Raw genomic sequence first — 20,220 nt, 5'->3', positions numbered from 1 at the left:
CTGCAAATGGCAACAGCAGAATCATTACCAGAACCTGCTGCTTGAAAAAATGGGAGCAGTGGCTATGATTTGAAATTGTTGAACTCAATGTTGAGTCCGGAGGGTAATGATTCATCTTTTGTTTCTTTACTTGTCGCATTACCATCCCCTTTCACCTTGCATCATCATCCCTTTTGTCATTTAAACACTCCTGACTTCCACCCGATCATAGACCTTCCCTTTTGTTCTTTCATCCCTCTTCCCTTTCCATGCCTCTGTACTTGCTTAAAAACTATTACATCTCTAACATTTTCCAGTTCTGATGAAAGGTCGCCGAACTGAAACGTTAACTCGGTTTCTCTTTCCACAGATGCTGCCTGACCAGCTAAGTATTTCCAGCATTTTCTGTATTTATTACATAGCTCTCTGTGTTGCTGTGGATGTTCAGTCGTTGAGTATATTTTTGGATACTCAGGGACTCAAGGGATCTGGGGATAGTGCGGGAAGGTGGAGATGAGGTAGAAGATCAGCCATGATCTTATTGAATGGCGGAGCAGGCTCGAGGGGCCGAATGACCGACTCCAGCTCCTGTTTCTTATGTTCTTATATTCACTCCTATAAATTGTAATCATTCTGCTTCAAATTGTTCAAGTTTTAGTTATTTTTTTCAAATCATTCATTCTTGGGCTATGGGCATTTATTGTCCATCCCTAATTGCCTTTGAGAAGGTGACAGAAACATAGAAACATAGAAGATAGAAGCAGGAGTAGGCCATTTGGCCCCTCGAGCCTGCTCCGCCATTCAATGCGATCATGGCTGATCATCCAAATTCAGTACCCGGTCCCTGCTTTCTCCCCATATCCCTTGATCCCTTTAGCCTTAAGAAATATATCCAACTCCTTCTTGAATATATTTAATGAATTGGCCTCTACTGCCTTCTGTGGTAGAGAATTCCACAGGTTCACCACTCTCTGGGTGAAGAAATTCCTCCTCATCTCTGTCCTAAATGGCTTACCCCTTACCCTTAGACTGTGACCCCTGGTTCTGGACTCCCCGACCATCGGGAACATCCTTCCTGTATCTAGTCTGTCTAGTCCTGTTAGAATTTTATAAGTTTCAATGAGCTCCCCTCTCATTCTTCTAAACTCCAGCGAGTACAAGCCCAATCGACCCAATCTCTCCTCATACGTCATTCCTGCCATCCGAGGTATCAGCCTGGTGAACCTTCGCTGCACTCCTTCCATGGCAAGAACATCCTTCCTCAGATAAGGCAACCAAAACGGCACACAATACTCAAGGTGTGGTCTGACCAAGGCCCTGTACAACTGCAGCAAGACGTCCTTGTTCCTGTACTCAAACCCTCTCGCTACGAAGGCCAACATACCATTTGCCTTCTTAACTACCTGCTGCACCTGCATGCTTACCTTCAGCGACTGGTGCACAAGGACGCCCAGGTCTCGTTGCACTTCCCTTTCTCCCAATCTATTGCCATTCAGATAATAATCTGCCTTCTTGTTTTTGACACCAAAGTGGATAACCTCGCATTTATCCACGTTATATTGCATCTGCCATGCTTCTGCCCAATTACCCAACCTGTCCAAATCATACTGGACTTTCTCGGCATCCTCCTCACAGCACACACGCCCACCCAGCTTTGTGTCATCTGCAAACTCGGAGATATTACATCTAGTTCCCTCGTCCAGATCATTGTTATATATTGTGAATAGCTGGGGTCCAAGGACCGATCCCTGCGGTACCCCACTAGTCACTGCCTGCCACTCGGAAAAAGAGCCGTTTATTCCAACTCTTTGCTTTCTGTCTGCCAACCAGTTCTCTATCCAAGGCAATACCTTGCCCCCAATCCCATGTGCCTTAACTTTACACACTAATCTCTTATGCGGGACCTTATTGAAAGCCTTCTGAAAGTCCAAATACACCACATCCACTGGTTCTCCCTTATCTATTTTACCAGTTACATCCTCAAAAAATTCCAGCAGATTAGTCAAGCACGATTTACCTTTTGTAAATCCATGTTGACTTTGTCCGATCTGGTCACTGTTTTCCCGGTGCTCTGCTATTACATCTTTTATAATGGACTCTAGCATTTTCCCCACTACCGATGTCAGGCTTACCGGTCTGTAATTCCCTGTTTTCTCTCTACCACCTTTTTTGAACAGTGGGGTAACATTAGCTACCCGCCAATCCATGGTGAGCCTTCTTCTTGAACTCCTGCAGTCCATATGATGAAGTTACTTCCACAATGCAATTAGGTAGGGAGTTCCAGGATTTTGACCTAGCAATGATGAAGGAACAGCGATATATTTCCAAGTCAGGATGGTGTGTGACTTTGAGGGACACTGGAGTTGATGGTGTTCTGATGCACGAGCTGTCCTTGTGCTTCTGGGTTTGGGAGTTGCAGTCAAAGAAGCCTTGGTGACTTGCTGCAGTGGATCCTGTAGATAGTACACACTGCAGCCACAATATGGTTTGTGTGCATATATACCTCTAGAGAAACCCAGTGCTGGTTTAGTGGCCCTTGGGTAACTGCAGTTTCAAAGCAGAATATATGGTGGAATTGCAGCTTCAGGCATGAATACAGTAAAATCAACAGGCTTCATTTTCCTAGGAAGAATCTTGTTTCTTGACAACAAGCCAAAATCTAAGTAAAGACAAGCACAACAGAGGTTTTGTTCAGACATAAGGTTTTGTGTTATAATGCATGTTCTCTTGTTTGTACTGTTATTGCAGTTCCCATAATAATCATTGTGATTTCCTCCTCCAATTTTCTATTTTTTGCCACTTCATGACAGCAGGCTAGGGTGACTCATCCCTAGTTCTTCCTCCCGCCAATGCAGTGAAGCAGTTACATTGTAACTGACTTTGGCAACTCACTGTGAGAGCCAAAATATTCAAGTATCAATTTGGTGCTCGAACCACATCATTACATACTGTACTTCACTTACTTCATAGCAATTTTATTGCTTGCTACTATTTCAGATTCAACCTCACCTACCTGAACTTCACTTGCAATCCTTTTTCTCCTTAAAACTTTGTTACAATTATATTTTGCCTTTATACTTACGTTAATATCTGTACTTTACCTCTTGGGTTTCAATATTAACCTCTGATTTCTATTTGTTGTATATATTATTTACACCCTTTCAAGGTTGTCATTGGAAGAATTCAAGATTTGCTTGGCATGTTCTTCTCCAGTGTTATTTTCCAATGTACTGTCAATAGTTTCTCTATAATAGACTTTAAAATTAGCTTTGGTTCATTAATTCTATTTGCTATTGCTCATACCACAATCCCTGCATCAACTGTACAAGAAAAAAATGCAACATACAGGAAACTCTTTTTTACCCGGCACCAACGGGACCAGTGTGGTGCCAAAGTCCAGATTACAGAGAGTTATAGTTAAAAGGTACGAGAGCTCCGTACACAGCAACAAATCCACGCTTCCCTGTTGCTTAGCAACAGGTGCAAGAAGCCCGGCCACAGACCAAGCGTCCCTGTTGCTTAGCAACAAGTGCAGGAACCCCCGATTACACGGCCAAGAATCAAGAAACTGCCACTAATATGAAGAAAAACTTAACTGAACCTACTCCTGAATTTTGCCGGTTAACCGAGATTTCCGGTTGTTTGGGTGCCGGTAAATCGAGAGTTTCCTGTCTAAAAGGTTCAGTTGACCTTCAACTTACAGGTTCTCATCACGAGAAAACGGAAAGTATAACACTGGTGGCTAGGCATTAGTTATATTGTGACAGAGTGCTTAGGATGAGCCTCACACAAGTGATGTTCTTTATGGCAAATCTCACCTTTTTCAATCAAGCGATGCATTGTTTGGAAGTCAAGTAGGGATATTTATGCGATAATCACCATAAACCAATTGCAAACACATAGTGGTTAGATGAAAAGCAATGTAGAGGCTTGATTGAAGGTTACCCACTTTCCTGGTCAAGTACATTGTGTAGAACAGAGAGACTTGGATGAAGAGGAGATACCGGAAAATAACTTACTACACATGTAAACTGCACATGAGCTGGAAAATGAAGAACTCATTGCTGCTTGCTGGCTGGTAAGGGAGAGGGAGGGGTTTCCAGTCGATCGTGTCTCAGTGAGGCTTAGTGTAATGACTCTGTCATCCAAGAGAGGGAACAATTGTGCCCAACAGATGATGCAGCATGGTCAGAAGTACATACCAACAAAGGAGATGATCTTGTATAATTCCACTAGTGGTTGCTTCAACAAATCTTCAACATCTTTGCAAAACAAGTCCGACTCATGCTGCGTTGTTCCTAGCCTAAGGGGCAAAACCACTGCATGTTTAAAAACAAAAATGTATGTAGAATTTCTAAAACCAGAGTAATTCTCTTTAATAGCCTGGAGGTTTCACCAAATAAGTAATTTACTCATAAGCATTTTGTAGTACTAGCTCAAAGAACTATTTAGCCTAAAGTCTCATCCTATAATCAAATAGTGGATCTTTATTCCCCAGTACAGTACACGCACTAATATGTGATAGTTAAATTGAAACGTGCGAATCATGTGGCACTGAATACAGAGGACGCATGTAAGTTAAAACCATATGGGGAAAATCAGAATTGACTGCATATTAAGTGGGACTGGGGGTAAAAAATAAGAGTCTCATACTCAGTTCACAAGATTTGAGATAGCTGAACTGCAGGTACATTGATAAAGTTTCAAAGTTTTGAATCTATGGCACTAAAATGTAACCTAAATTGTCACTAGTACTGACGTTTTTCATCCTATCACTTTAATTGAGTTCTGAAGGTGCTTTTGTGGGATCTTACTGTGTGAAAATTGGCAGCTTCATTTGTCTATGCAACAACAGTGACTACTTCGAAAACAAATTAATTGGCTTTGAAATGTTTTGGGATATCCTGAGAAATCAATAAGGTGCTATATAAATGCAAATTGTTTCTTTTATTTTGGTTATTTTGATATTTCCCATATCTACACAAGGGGTAGATATTGACTGTGCAACAGTATAAAACGGGTGATAGCGAATTGGAAGCCTGTTTGACATCTCTTCCGATTGACTTCAATGGAAATAAAAATCGGGAGACGTAAAACGGGCTGTCAATTCGCTATCCCTGTTTTACGCTATTGCACAAAGTCAAAATCTACCCTCTTCTTTACTAGTTTGGCCTGATGACCCTACTGCCAAGAGTGCAGACACATAGGGCTGGATTTTCCAAGCCCCGTGGAGGCGGGTTTGGAGGCTGGAGTGGTGGGAAAATTGCAGAATGGGGGGGGGGGGGCAGGAACCCATCCTGCCCCCAACCCACCTCCGTGCCAATGTCCCAGGAGGCAGGTATCCGACCTGTGCTGGGAGCCGCTTCCCCGAGGCGGGAAGGGGATTAGTGCCAATTAACTGCCTGTTAACAGGTAGTTCACAGGCATTTTTTTGCCTAATCCCTATTTTTAGCCCTGAAGTGTGGGCTTCCCGACGGCTCCGAACCATGCCAAGTTAGCGAGGCGGAGCGTCGATCTGAAGGGGTTGGAGGGGTCGAGATGTCCGTTGTGCAGGTGAGTTTTGGGTGCATGTGTGCAGAGGTAAGTGTGTGAGGTAAGTGTAAAGTGTTTTAATAAGTTTTACTTACCTTTACTTTCTCCTGAAAGCTTCCTCCCTTCAGTTCTTGGAAGTCCCTCAGTTCACCGGCACAGAAAGCAGAATGGCCGCTGAAATGTCAAAATCTGCAGCATTCTGCTTTCTGGTCTGGAGAGATCTCTAACTGAGTCTGAGTAGAAGGACTCAAGTTAGAAGACAGATTGTCAGTGTTTGACAGCTTCACAGAGCTGTCAAACACTGATTTTTCATCTGTCAAAAGCTCTTGATGTATGAAATGTCAATCGCTGACGTCACCAGTAACCGGGTGTCCCTTAATTGGCCTGCTGAGCCCGCTGGGCGGGCTTAACAAGGTCAATCAAGGGAAAATAGCGTGGGTTGGCCACAAGTCGATGGAGGCAGGACTATAACCCAAAAAGTGGGAGTCCCGCCTCCATCACGTCCTCATTGACAAAATCCAGCCCATAGGGTGCGATCTTGCCAGCCCTTGGAGGCGGGACTGCTGGGAAAATGGTAGAATTTGGGGGCGGGTGCCCAACCCGCCCCCATGCCATCTTGCCAAGAGGCGGGTAGCCGATCCGTGCCGGGTCCCGTCTCCTTGGAGGCGGGAAGGGGATTACAACCACTTAACTGCCCGTTAACAGGCAGATAAGACAATTATCCCCATTTTACCCACACAAGTGCAGGTTTCCTGAAGACTACGAACCCTGCCAGGATCACCGAGGTGAGTAGTGGGTCTGTGGGGGTCGGAGGGGTGCAAAAGTGCGCTGTGAAGGCAAGTGATGGGTGGAAGTGTGGAGAGGTGAATATGTGAGGTAAGTGGAAAGTGTTGGCAGAGATGACAGATGGCTGCTTTCTCCAATGCAACAACCATCTAATTTCTGCTAAAGAAAGAGGTTTGATGAGTCTTGAATTCAAGAACTCATCAAACTACAGAGAATGTCAGTGTTTGATAGCTTGACAGAGCTGTCAAATGATGACAATTCATGTCAAAAATTTTTGACAGATGAAATGTCATACGCGGACATTCTCTGTAACCGGCTTTCCCTTAATTGGCCTGCTAATACCGCTGGGTGGGCTGAACAAGGTCAATCAAGGGAAAATAGCATGGGTTAGCCACAAATCGATGGAGGCGGGACATCAACCCGGCAAGCAACAGTCCCGCCTTCAACGCGCCCCCAATGGCAAAATCGCCCCCATAGCCTGTTGTCAGGCAATAGTTAATGTCCCATGTACAGGAAACTCTCTTTTTACCCGTACCTAAATATCCGGAAATCTCTCTTAACCGGCAAAATTCAGGAGTAGGTTCAGGTAAGTTTTACTATATATTAGTGGCCGTCTAACCATGGTTCCTGGATCTGTGGCTGTGTAACCGGAGTTCCTGCACCTGTGACCGTGCAACAGGAACTCCTGGATCTGCGGCCGTGTAACCGGGACTCCTGCACAAGTGCCGTGTAACCGGGGCTCCTGCACCTGTGGCCGTGTACGGGGCTCTCGTACCTTGGTAAGTATACCTCTCTCTAATCTGGACTTTTTGATCAACCGGCACCATGCCGGTCCCGTCAGTGCTGGATAAAAAAGAGTTTCCTGTAGTTTTCTGGCAGGGACCAACCAGGTGTGACTTTCCCCTCTGATTTTTCTTGGTCTTGACTGGTAGATACCTTAGCCTTTGCTCTATGCCTCCATGCTCCACGTGGTTCAGATTGGAAACTGCACAACGTGGGATTTGAACCTTCATCAGACTGCTAGTGCCAGCCCTCAGCCCTATTTAAACTATAACTACAAATTCACATTTACAAATTTACAACTCATTTGAATTACAATTGTGGGTTTAAACAGTGTCGAGTTACTTATCTTGCATTTGCACTTCTTATTACTGAATTTAAATCAGTATGATTCACAGCAAATTAATGTAAACAATCTAATGCCATGGTCTGTTCAAAGAAAGTACAGTGCATGCTTTGAGCTCGTAATTGAATACTATCTGATGCATGAACTGCATTCAAGTAAAGGTGAGTACATTCAATTTGCTTCTTCCTCTTCCAAATTTGGTTTTCCTAGTGCTATTCAGATATTTGTACAAGATTCCCCAACATTTAGATTCAAACAAATTATTCAGAATAAGGTTAAATATTCATGATGGAGACATAATAAATATAAAACTTTATAGAGCTCCTTTTGAATGAACATTGGGCTCTACAGATGAAGGCTTTAATTGTGGTTTTGTATGTGAAGAAATTAATTGCTTAAAGATTAAGGCCTAGAAATTCGGTTGCTTGCGCCAGCGATTAGCGCCTAAAGAGCCCGAGAATTGGGGTGTTACCCAATGTTTGGGTGGGCGCAATGAAGATAGCGACATCTCCCATACTGAGTATCCATTTAGCGCCTGCGCTAACTCTTAGCGCGCGCCCGCGTGCGCAGGCAGATCATGACGTCATTTCAGTGTGCAATGCCTTTTTGTCGCCCCTGACCGGATATTCGGTGGCACCCGGAACCTTTCCGCCTGGCGCTATTAGTGACAGTTGGATGGAACGTTCCCAGGCCCTTCTCGGAGTCGGGGGCGCTATTTAAAGGGGACAGCTCTAGTATAAAAGCTGCAGCCACTTGGCCTGTTCATTCTGATCGTTGCTGGAGAGAGTTGGTCAACTACTGTTGCACACTATTTTTCGGATTTAGCCTTCGAAGACTTGAGACCTGCAGCCCTGTCCGGAGCAGTTGGAGCGCTAGACATTACTGCGTGTTGCCCGTCTGGCATAGCAATGGGAGCTGCTTTGGAGAGGAACGTCCTCATGGCCGGACACTTGGAAGGGGCACAGAGACGGCGGGAGAGAGGGCCGGGATTGGCCAGAAGGAGGAGGGGCAATGGAGGTCGCCCAATCCAATGATACGCTGCGAGGGTTTTCAGGCAGCAGGTGTCATACCTTACCATGTCGGAGGAGCAGTGTCTGCGAAGGCTCAGATTCGGTAAGGAGGTTGTGACTGAGCTGTGCCACCTGCTTGCTGAGGATCTGCAGCCGCGTCTACGGTGCAGAACCTCTCTCTGTTGGTTGCCGTCAAAGTGACTGTTGCCCTGAACTTTTACGCCAGCGGATCCTTTCAGTCAGCCACGGGGACATCGCGAATATATCACAATTTGCAGTGCATTGTTGCATCTGGCAAGTGACAGCTGCCCTCTATAGAAGGAGGCATCAATTAATCACCTTCCCTGTGACCCTGGAGAAGCAGGCGGAGCGCACGCAGGGCTTCGCTGCTATTGCGGACTTCCCCATGGTGCAGGGGGCCATTGATTGCACACACGTGGCTTTGCGGGCGTCATTTCAGAATCCTGAGGAGTTCCGCAACTGCAAGGGGTTCCACTCCCTCAATGTCCAGCTGGTCTGTGACCACCGCCAGATGATCATGGCAGTCAACGCACAATTCCCTGGGAGCAGCCACGATGCGTTCATCCTGCGGCAGACCTCAGTTTCTGACCTTTTTGAGGGCCCAGCTCACCCACGAGGCTGGCTTCTGGGCGACAAGGGCTATCCTCTCTGCCCATGGCTCATGACCCCACTCCGTTTGCCCGCCACCCCGGCAGAAGAGCTTTACAACAGCAGCCATCAGGCAACCAGGAACATTGTGGAGCACACTATTGGTGTGCTCAAACAGCGTTTCCGCTGTCTAGACCATTCGGGGGGAGCCCTGCAGTACTCGCCGGAGCAAGTGGGTCGCATCGTCGTCGTCTGCTGCATGCTCCACAACTTGGCCATTCGACGAACCCAGCCAATGCCAGCCGACCCTCAAGGACCAGCAGAGCAGGCGGACGAGGAGGAGGAAAAGGAGGAGGAAGAGCAGGCGGACGAGGAGGAGGAGGAGGAGCATGCGGTTGAGGAGGAGGAGGAGGAAGATGGGAGGGCTCCTGAAACTGGAAGGGCCATCCGTCAGAGGCTCATAAGGACTCGGTTCTAGGCCCCTCTGACGGAATGATGGGTGTCATTCGTCCTGTGCACTTCGGATCGTACAAAGCCTATGAAGGCCACCATGAGTGTAAATAGTTACGAGTACCATTGTAAATTAAAAAAATTCTTTATTGTCAAAAAAGTGCTTCCTTCCAGCATAACAACGTCATGTCAACAGAAACCATAACTAACAAAATAACAGTTAACTCTCTGGCAAAGCCGCAAAACTAAACAAACCATCACAAACAATCACAACAGGTGAGGGCGTCCTTGAATTTGGAGAAAGAAACGTCTCGGCAACTCCCTCTACTGCTGGCCCCTTGATGGAGACCGACTTCTCTTTCGCGGTCGGCCCCTTCCCTCCCTGCTGCTCCTACGTAATTGAACCCCAGTGGCGGCGTCAAGGCTGGGGGACGCCTGCTGACTGTCTGGAAGCGCAGAAGCCCCTGAGGGATGGCCTGGACGACCTCTGGGCTTGGAGGGTGCGGAGGCTGGCTGCTTGATCTGGGCATGGCTGGAAGCAGTGTGCACGGCAGGTGGTGGCAGCTGCACTGCAGACGTTCCAGCGGTGGCATGAGCAATGGTCACCTGCCGAGAGAGGACACCTGCACCATGGTCGGACGACACACTGGCTCTCTGAGGGGACCGGTTCGGCTCAACCACCACAATCGACTGCTCCACTGATTCCTGGCCTCGTGTGGTACTGGAAGGGCCCAGGGTGATCCTAACTGATGCAGATAGGGTGGCAGCAGTGAGAGTTCGCGTTGCCTCAATCTGGGTGTGGACGAGGCCAGCAAGTGACTGCGTGGCAGCAGTGAGGACCTGTGTGGCAGGTGCCAGTGCTTTGGAGAAGCCCTGGACAGTTCTTTCCATTGCTTCAGACAAGGCCGGAGCAGTCCGTTCCACTGCCTCGGACAAGCCCTGGACAGACCTTTCCAGGGATTGTCCGAAGCTCTGAACAGTCCTTTCCATAGCGGCCTCGAAGCCCTGGACAGTCCTCTCCATTGCTGCCCCGAAGCCCTGGACAGTCCTCTCCATTGCTGCCCCAAAGTCCAGCACACTCTTTGCCAGTGTTTCTATCGACTGAGGCATCCTCCCCACTGCAGCCATAAGCTCAGTGTGCCTGAGCCGGGCCTGGGTGCTCATTTCAGCCAGGCTACGCACCTCCTCTGCACTCTGTGCAGCAGTCATCATTCCCTGCCTTGCCCTCCGGGGAGCCGGTGCCCGAACTTGCCTACCCCCCTCGCGTTGCTGCAGGCCGCTTGTTCCGGCAACTGGCTCCTCATCAGAGCCCCCCCCTCTCCCCTCCAGGGAACTACTATCCCCAGTCTGCAGATGTGTAGGCTCCCCTGAGGCTGGAACGGATGGTCCGGCTTCCTCCTGATCCTCGCCTCCGGAGGCACTGGCACTGGCAACTTCAGGGCCCGGATCCCGAGCTGGTGATGCAGCATCTGAAAGCAGGGAGGTGGAAGAGTGGCTTTAGCAAAAGGACAGGTTGGCAGCAAGGCATGCCAGATTGCGGCAAGGCTCTGACATGGCTCCACAGTGAGAAAGCATGCTGGCGGGGGGACCAAGTGGAAGGAGACAGCTGTAAAAGGCGAGAACCTTATCATCGCTGTCGACAATGGGGTCGGCAGCTGCAGTGGTAACAGGACCACTCAGACGTCTTCCAAGAATCTGGTGCACTCTCTCCTCGAGATCCGTGAGAGTGACCACTTGTGGAGGTCCTCCACCGGTTCGAAGCTGATCTTTGCGAATCTTCGCCAGCTTGGACTGCAGGGGAAAGAAGGGGAAGTTATGTTACATGATGCCCTGAGTGATCATCTCATGCCCCCCATGGTGGAAGAGCCCTTACATGATGCCCTGAGTGATCATCTCATGCCCCCCATGGTGGAAGAGCCCTTACATGATGCCCTGAGTCAAATGTGCATGTGTGTGCCCAGAAAGGGCCATGTGTGCTTGCTGACACATGGCCATTGGGGCATCGCGCACCCTGTAGTCATAAAGTCAGGTGCAGATGGAGGGGTTCAGAAGTTTGAATAAACACCACTCACCCTCACGACCTGAGTGAGGTCGTTGAATTTCTTCCTGCACTGTACAGGGCTCCTGATAACCATGCTGCTGGAGTTGACCCTCTGAGAAACATCCCTCCAAGCTCGGCGGTATTCCTTTTGATTTGGCCTCCTGCCATTGTCTGGGTACAGAACATCTCGACGGCGCTCCACTGCGGCCACCAATTGCTCCAGAGCCTCATTGCTGAAGCGCTCTGCTCTCTGTCTCACCTTCTCCATCTGGTCCAAGTTTTTTGCGCCAGAGAAGGGCCTGTGCCAATTCTGAGGCCTACAAGGCGCTGAGTGTGGAAGCTGAGGCTGACTGACCCACCCCTTTAAGAGCCGGCCGGCGCCTGGAAGTCTCGTGGTTATCGGTAATTGAGAGCACCTGCACTGCGCCCGTCCGCACCGATATTGGGTTGCGCCAGAAGTTTTGCGCCTTAGGAGTCCCGTGCTGTGGTAAACCACTGTTTGTATTCCACTGTGTACATGCCTGGACATGCCTCGGCTGACTCCTCCCACAAGTCCTAGTATAAAGGTGACTGCTCCCCAGCCCTTTGTATTTCTGGACCGGTCGACCACTCGAGGCAGACCTTCATTCTTTTGTTAATAAAAGCCTTTAGTTACTCTCTTAACTCTCAGTCTTTTATGAGTAATTGATAGCGCATCAATTTTATTAACAAAATTTTTATAATGGGGAAGATCCTCACACCAGCATGCCTGGACTTAGATCATCGGGAGGCGGACTCATCCACCAAGTTTACTCACTGGCTTAAGTGTTTCGAAAAATTCCTGACCGCCTCCGCAGCAATCAAATCGGACGAGGACAAACTGGATGTCCTGACCTCCAAAGTGAACCACCGAGTGTACTCGGTCATCCAAGACGCGACCTCGTACGCGGACGCTATCAAGCTCCTCAAGGACCAGTACACGCGCCCAGTGAACGAAGTGTACGCCAGGCACCTTCTGGGGAGTCGTAAACAACAACCTGGGGAATCGACCGTGGAATACCTTCAGGCACTGTCTGTGCTTGGCCGGGCCTGTGGTTGTAAGGATGTAAAGGCCGCCGTGTACACAGAGGAACTTATCCGGGGCGCTTTTGTAGCGGGCCACAGATCCAATTACACCCGACAGCGACTGTTGGAGCAGAGTGACCTCGACCTCAACAAGGCCTCTGAACTCGCACTATCATTGGATGCAGCCTACCGGGGCATGGATGCCTACTCCTCTGCACCGTGGACGCCGCGGGGAATGACAGCCTGGGACACGGTAGGACCGCCTCATAGTGCCGTGCCACCCCAGCCACACCCCAGCAACAGCCCAACTACCGCAGCAGTGTCCCAAGGCCAGACAGCAGTGCCCCAAGGCCAGAAATGCTACTTCTGTGGCCAGGCAAAACACCCCAGAGCGCGCTGCCCGGCGAAAAACGCGATCTGCTCGGGCTGCGGGAAGAAGGGACACTACGCTAACGTCTGCAGGGCCAAAGCCACCCCGAACCCCAGCAGCGCCGCGTGTGGGCCATGCGGGCCGCCATCTTGGGCCTCCCCGGCCATGTGCGAACCACCGGTACAGCAGCCATTTTGGACGCCTCCAGCCACATGGGGATCATGGATGCCGCCATCTTGGATGACAGCCGGAACGCAGCAGGCCCCCAACACCGCCTCATCTGATACCCGCAGCGACACACCGACCCCTACGCTGGCATCCGTTACACTGGACCAAGCGAGACTGCACCAGCTGGCCAGTTCCACAATGGACATTAAGGTAAATGGCCACGATACAATCTGCCTTTTTGACTCTGGGAGCACGGAGAGCTTCATCCACCCCGACACGGTGCGGCGTTGCTCTCTCCCAGTCCTGCCTGCGCACCAGCGGATTTCTATGGCCTCCGAGTCCCAGTCGGCGGACATCGGCGGCTACTGCGTAGTGACACTCGTAGTAGACGGGACCGTGTACGATCATTTTAAACTTCTGGCCCTGCCCGACCTCTGCACTGCCGTCCTGCTGGGGTTAGATTTTCAGTGCCACCTTAAAAGTGTTACGATGGCGTACGGTGGACCCCTACCCCCACTCACAGTCTGCAGCCAGCAGCTCCCAAATTGCCCGCCGCGCACCAGGTGCAACCTCTCCACACTCAGAGTCACCCCCCCCCCACTGTTTGCTAACCTCACCCCCGACTGTAAGCCCATCGCCACAAAGAGCAGGCGATACAGTGCCGGGGACAGGGTTTTCATTAAAACCGAAGTGGAGCGGCTCCTGAAGGAAGGGATTATTGAGGGCAGCACCAGCCCCTGGCGAGCCCAGGTTGTGGTCGTTAAGACCGGCGAGAAGCAGCGCCTGGTCATCGACTACAGCCAGACAATAAATCGCTACACCCTGCTGGACGCCTACCCACTCCCCCGCATAGCTGATATGGTCAACCAGATCGCGCAGTACCGCGTCTTCTCGACCATTGACCTGAAATCAGCGTACCACCAGCTCCCTATCCGCCCTGAGGACCGCCAGTATACTGCCTTTGAGGCAAACGGCCGCCTCTACCACTTCCTTAGGGTTCCCTTTGGCGTCACCAACGGGGTCTCCGTCTTCCAAAGGGAGATGGACCAGATGGTAGATCAAAATGCGTTGCAGGCCACTTTCCCATATCTGGACAATGTGACCATCTGCGGCCGTGACTTGCAGGACCATGACGCAAACCTCGAAAAATTCCTCCGCACCGCCCAACTCCTGAACCTGACATATAACAAGGAGAAGTGCATATTCCGCACAAACCGCCTCGCCATCCTTGGCTGTGTTGTGGAACACGGAGTCATCGGCCCCGACCCCGACCGGATGCGTCCCCTTATGGAACTCCCACTGCCCCACTGCCTCAAGGCCCTGAAGAGGTGCCTAGGGTTTTTCTCCTATTATGCCCAGTGGGTCCCCTACTATGCGGACAAGGCCCATCCGCTGATCAAGTCCACCTCTTTTCCCTTGACGGCAGAGGCCCGCTTAGCCTTCCACCATATCAAGGAAGACATTGCCAAAGCCACCATGCACGCAGTGGACGAATCCATCCCCTTCCAGGTGGAAAGCGACGCGTCCGACTTTGCCCTGGCCGCTACCCTCAATCAGGCGGGGAGACCCGTGTCCTTGTTTTCACGAACCCTCCAAGGCCCGGAGACCAGACACTCCGCTGTTGAGAAGGAGGCCCAGGCGATTGTGGAGGCTGTGCGTCATTGGAGGCACTACCTGGCCGGAAAACGATTTACCCTGCTCACTGACCAACGTTCAGTTGCTTTCATGTTTAACAACAAGCAGAGGGGCAAAATCAAAAATGACAAGATCATGAGGTGGAGAATCGAACTTTCCACCTACAATTACGAGATCTTGTACCGGCCCGGGAAGCTCAATGAACCCCCGGATGCGCTATCGCGTGGCACCTGCGCCAGCGCGCAGATCGATAGACTGCGGGCCCTCCACAATGACCTCTGCCACCCGGGGGTCACCAGGTTCTTCCACTTCATCAAGGCCCGCAACCTGCCTTACTCTATTGAGGAGGTCAGGACCATGACCAGGAACTGCCAAGTCTGCGCTGAGTGCAAACCGCACTTTTATAGACCAGACAGGGCCCACCTGATAAAAGCCACTCGCCCCTTCGAGCGCCTGAGCGTTGATTTTAAAGGGCCTCTCCCCTCCTCCGACCGCAATGTATACTTCCTCAATATTATTGATGAGTACTCCCGTTTCCCGTTCGCCATCCCCTGCCCGGACATGACCAGTGCCACGGTCATTAAATGTCTGAACGACCTCTTCACCCTGTTCGGTTTCCCCAGCTATATCCATAGCGACCGGGGCTCATCGTTTATGAGCGACGAACTCCGTCAGTACCTGCTAACTAGGGGTATTGCCACAAGCAGGACCACCAGTTACAACCCCCGGGGGAACGGACAGGTGGAAAGAGAAAATGCGACAGTTTGGAAGGCCGCCCTGCTAGCCTTAAAGTCTAGGGGCCTTCCAACCTCCCGCTGGCAGGATGTGCTCCCCGATGCGCTCCACTCTATTCGGTCACTGCTCTGCACTGCCACTAACGCCACCCCTCATGAGAAAATGTTTGTTTTCCCAAGGAAGTCCACATCGGGGACATCGCTACCGCCATGGCTGACGTCCCCAGGGCCGGTCCTACTGAGAAGGCACGTGAGGACCCATAAAACGGACCCCTGGTCGAGAGGGTCGACCTCCTCCACGCCAACCCCCAGTATGCTTACATTGCATACCCGGACAGGCGGGAGGACACAGTCTCCATAAGAGACCTTGCACCCTCGGGGGCCGCAGTAACCCACTACTCACTACCACCCCCCCCCACGATCCGATATCCAGCCCCAGCAGACGGCAGGCCTGGGCCCCGCGACCCGCTCGACATCTACGAGGACGACACGCCTGTGCCACAGCCCACGCAGGACTCGACGCCGGAAGCTCCACTACCCCTGCCGTCGCCACGCCGATCACAGCGGCAGACAAGACCTCCGGAGAGACTCCAATACACTAACTTTTAATACACTTCTGATGCGCCATCAATTACTCAAAAGACTGAAGTTGAGCGAGTAACAATCAGGCTTTTATTAACTAAAGAATGAAGGTCTTGTCTCGAGTGGTCGACCCGTCCAGAATACTAAGGGACTGGGAGGTAGTCACTTATATACCTGGAATAGTGGGAGGAGTCAGCCGAGGCATGTCCAGACCTGTACCTAGTGGAATACACATACAGACACAGACAGGTATGACAGTGGTTTACCACATTCACCCCTTGTTTAAAAATGAGTCCGGCGGGGTGAAGTGTATTTAAAAGTTCGTGTATTGGAGTCTCTCCGGAGGTCTTGTCTGCCGCTGTGATCGACGTGGCGACGGCAGGGGTGGTGGAGCTTCCGGCGTCGCGTCCCGTGTAGGCTGGGGCCCTGGAGTGTAGTCCTCGTGGGTGACGGTCCAAGGCGAGCCGGCTGCTGGGGTTGGATATCGGGTCGTGGGGGGGGGTGGTAATGGGTAGTGGGTTACAGCGGTCCCCGAGGGTGCGAGGTCTCGTATGGAGACTGTGTCCTCCCGCCCGTCCGGGTACGCAATGTAAGCGTACTGGGGGTTGGCGTGGAGGAGGTCGACCCTCTCGACCAGGGGGTCCGTTTTATTGGCCCTCACGTGTCTTCTCAGTAGTACCGGCCCTGGGGACGTCAGCCATGGCGGTAACGATGTCCCCGATGTGGACTTCCTTGGGAAGACAAACATTTTCTCGTGAGGGGTGGCATTGGTGGCAGTGCAGAGAAGTGACCGAATCGAGTGGAGCGCATCGGGGAGCACCTCCTGCCAGCGGGAGGTCGGAAGGCCCCTAGACTTTAAGGCTAGTAGGGCAGCCTTCCAAACAGTTGCATTCTCTCTTTCCACCTGTCCGTTCCCCCGGGGGTTGTAACTGGTGGTCCTGCTTGTGGCTATACCCCTAGCGAGCAGGTACTGGCGGAGTTCGTCGCTCATAAACGATGAGCCCCGGTCGCTATGGATATAGCTGGGGAAACCGAACAGGGTGAAGAGGCTGTTCAGACATTTAATGACCGTGGCACTGGTCATGTCCGGGCAGGGGATAGCGAACGGGAACCGGGAGTACTCGTCAATGATGTTGAGGAAGTACACATTGCGGTCGGAGGAGGGGAGAGGCCCTTTAAAATCGACGCTCAGGCGTTCGAAAGGGCGAGTGGCTTTTATCAGGTGGGCTCTGTCTGGTCTATAAAAGTGCGGTTTGCACTCAGCGCAGACTTGGCAGTTCTTGGTCATGGTCCTGACCTCCTCAATGGAGTAAGGCAGGTTGCGGGCCTTGATGAAGTGGAAGAACCTGGTGACCCCCGGGTGGCAGAGGTCATTGTGGAGGGCCCTCAGCCTATCGATCTGCGCGCTGGCGCAGGTGCCACGCGATAGGGCATCTGGGGGTTCATTGAGCTTCCCAGGCCGGTACAAGATCTCGTAATTGTAGGTGGAAAGTTCGATTCTCCACCTCAAGATCTTGTCATTTTTGATTTTGCCCCTCTGCTTGTTGTTGAACATAAAAGCAACTGAACGCTGGTCAGTGAGCAGGGTAAATCGTTTTCCGGCCAGGTAGTGCCTCCAATGACGCACAGCCTCCACGATAGCCTGGGCCTCCTTCTCGACCGCGGAGTGTCTGGTCTCCGGGCCCTGGAGGGTTCGTGAGAAGAATGCCACAGGTCTCCCCGCCTGATTAAGGGTGGCGGCCAGAGCGAAGTCGGACGCATCGCTTTCCACCTGGAAGGGGATGGATTCGTCCACTGCGTGCATGGTGGCTTTGGCAATGTCTTCCTTGATACGGTGGAAGGCTAAGCGGGCCTCTGCCGTCACGGGAAAAGAGGTGGACTTGATCAGCGGACGGGCTTTGTCTGCATAGTAGGGGACCCACTGAGCGTAGTAGGAAAAAAACCCTAGGCACCTCTTCAGAGCTTTTAGGCAGTGGGGCAGTGGGAGTTCCATAAGGGGACGCATCCGGTCCGGGTCGGGACCGATGACCCCGTGTTCTACAACACAGCCAAGGATGGCGAGGCGGTCTGTGCGGAATATGCACTTCTCCTTGTTATATGTCAGGTTCAGGAGTTGGGCGGTGCGGAGGAATTTCTCGAGGTTTGCGTCATGGTCCTGCAAGTCATGGCCGCAGATGGTCACATTATCTAGGTAAGGGAAAGTGGCCTGCAGCTCGTTTTGATCGACCATCCGGTCCATCTCCCTTTGGAAGACGGAGACCCCGTTGGTAACGCCGAAGGGAACCCTAAGGAAGTGATAGAGGCGGCCGTTTGCCTCAAAAGCAGTATACTGGCGGTCTTCAGGGCTGATGGGGAGCTGGTGGTACGCTGATTTCAGGTCAATGGTCGAAAAGACGCGGTACTGCGCGATCTGGTTGACCATGTCAGCTATGCGGGGGAGTGGGTAGGCGTCCAGCAGGGTGTAGCGGTTTATTGTTTGGCTGTAGTCGATGACCAGGCGTTGTTTCTCGCCGGTCTTAACGACCACAACCTGGGCTCGCCAGGGGCTGGAGCTGCCCTCAATAATCCCCTCCTTCAGGAGCCGTTCCACTTCGGTTTTGATGAAAACCCTGTCCCCGGCACTGTATCGCCTGCTCTTTGTGGCGATGGGCTTACAGTCGGGGGTGAGGTTAGCAAACAGTGGGGGGGGTGGGACTCTGAGTGTGGAGAGGTTGCATCTAGTGCGCGGCGGGCAATTTGGAGGCTGCTGGCTGCGGACTGTGAGTGGGGGGAGGGGGCCACCGTACGCCATCGTAACGCTTTTGAGGTGGCACTGGAAATCCAACCCCAGTAGAACGGCAGCGCAGAGGTCGGGCAGGACCAGGAGTTTAAAATTATTGAACACAGTCCCGTCTACTACTAGTGTCACCACGCAGTAGCCGCCAATGTCCGCTGACTGGGACTCGGAGGCCATAGAAATCCGCTGGTGCGCAGGCAGGACTGGGAGAGAGCAACGCCGCACCGTGTCGGGGTGGATGAAGCTCTCTGTGCTCCCGGAGTCAAAAGGGCAGTTTATTGCATGGCCGTTTACCTTAACGTCCATTTTGGACCGAGCTAGCTGGTGCGGTCTCGTTTGGTCCAGCGTCACAGAGGCCAGCGTAGGGGTCGGTGTGTCGCTGCGAGTATCAGATGGGGGGGGGTTGGCGGTCTGCTGCGTCCCGGCTGGTGTCCAAGATGGCGGCGCCCATGATTCCCATGTGGCTGGAGTCGTCCAAGATGGCTGCTGCTGCGGTGGTTCGCATATGGCTGGGGAGGCCCAAGATGGCGGCTCGCACAGCCGGCTTTGGCCTTGCAGACGCTGGCGTAGTGTCCCTTTTTCCCGCAGCCCGAGCAGGTTGCATTCTTCGCCGGGCAGCGCGCTCTGGGGTGTTTGGCCTGGCCACAGAAGTAGCATTTCTGGCCTTGGGATACTGCTGTCTGGCTTTGGGACACTGCTGCGGTAGTTGGGCCGTTGTTGGGCTGTGGCTGGGGTGGCACGGTGCTATGGGGCTGTCCTACCGTGTCCCAGGTTGTCGTTCCCCGCGGCGTCCACGGTGCAGAGGAGTAGGCATCCATGCCCCGGAAGGCTGCGTCCAGCGTTAGTGCGATGTCGGAGGCTTTGTCGAGGGTGAGGTCACTCTGCTCCAGCAGTCGCTGTCGGGTGTAGTTGGACCTGTGGCCCGCTACGAAGGCATCCCGGATCAGTTCCTCCGTGTACTTAGTGGGCGTTACCGCCTTACACCCACAGGCCCGGCCAAGCACGGACAGTGCTTGGAGGTATTCCTCAGTCGATTCCCCAGGTTGTTGCTTGCGACTCCCCAGAAGGTGCCTAGCGTATACTTCGTTCACAGGGCGCGTGTACTGGGTCTTGAGGAGCTGGAGGGCGGCTGTGTACGAGGTCGCATCCCGGATGACTGAGTACACTCGGTGGTTCACCTTGGAGATCAGGACAGACAGTTTGTCCGCATCCGTTTCGACCGCAGTGGAGGCAGTCAGGAATGTCTCGAAGCACGTGAGCCAGTGAGCAAACTTGGTGGAAGCGTCCGCTTCCCGACTGTCCAGGTCCAGGCATGCTGGTGTGAGGATCTTCTCCATTATAAAAAATTTAGTTAATAAAATTGATGCGCCATCAATTA

This window comes from Somniosus microcephalus, chromosome 2 (genome assembly GCF_052327205.1).
Source record: "Somniosus microcephalus isolate GS21.2 chromosome 2, FLI_Smic_1.0, whole genome shotgun sequence".
Classification (NCBI taxonomy): Eukaryota; Metazoa; Chordata; class Chondrichthyes; order Squaliformes; family Somniosidae; genus Somniosus; species Somniosus microcephalus.
The sequence above is the reverse complement of the archived record's forward strand: the minus strand, read 5'-3'. Positions refer to the sequence as shown.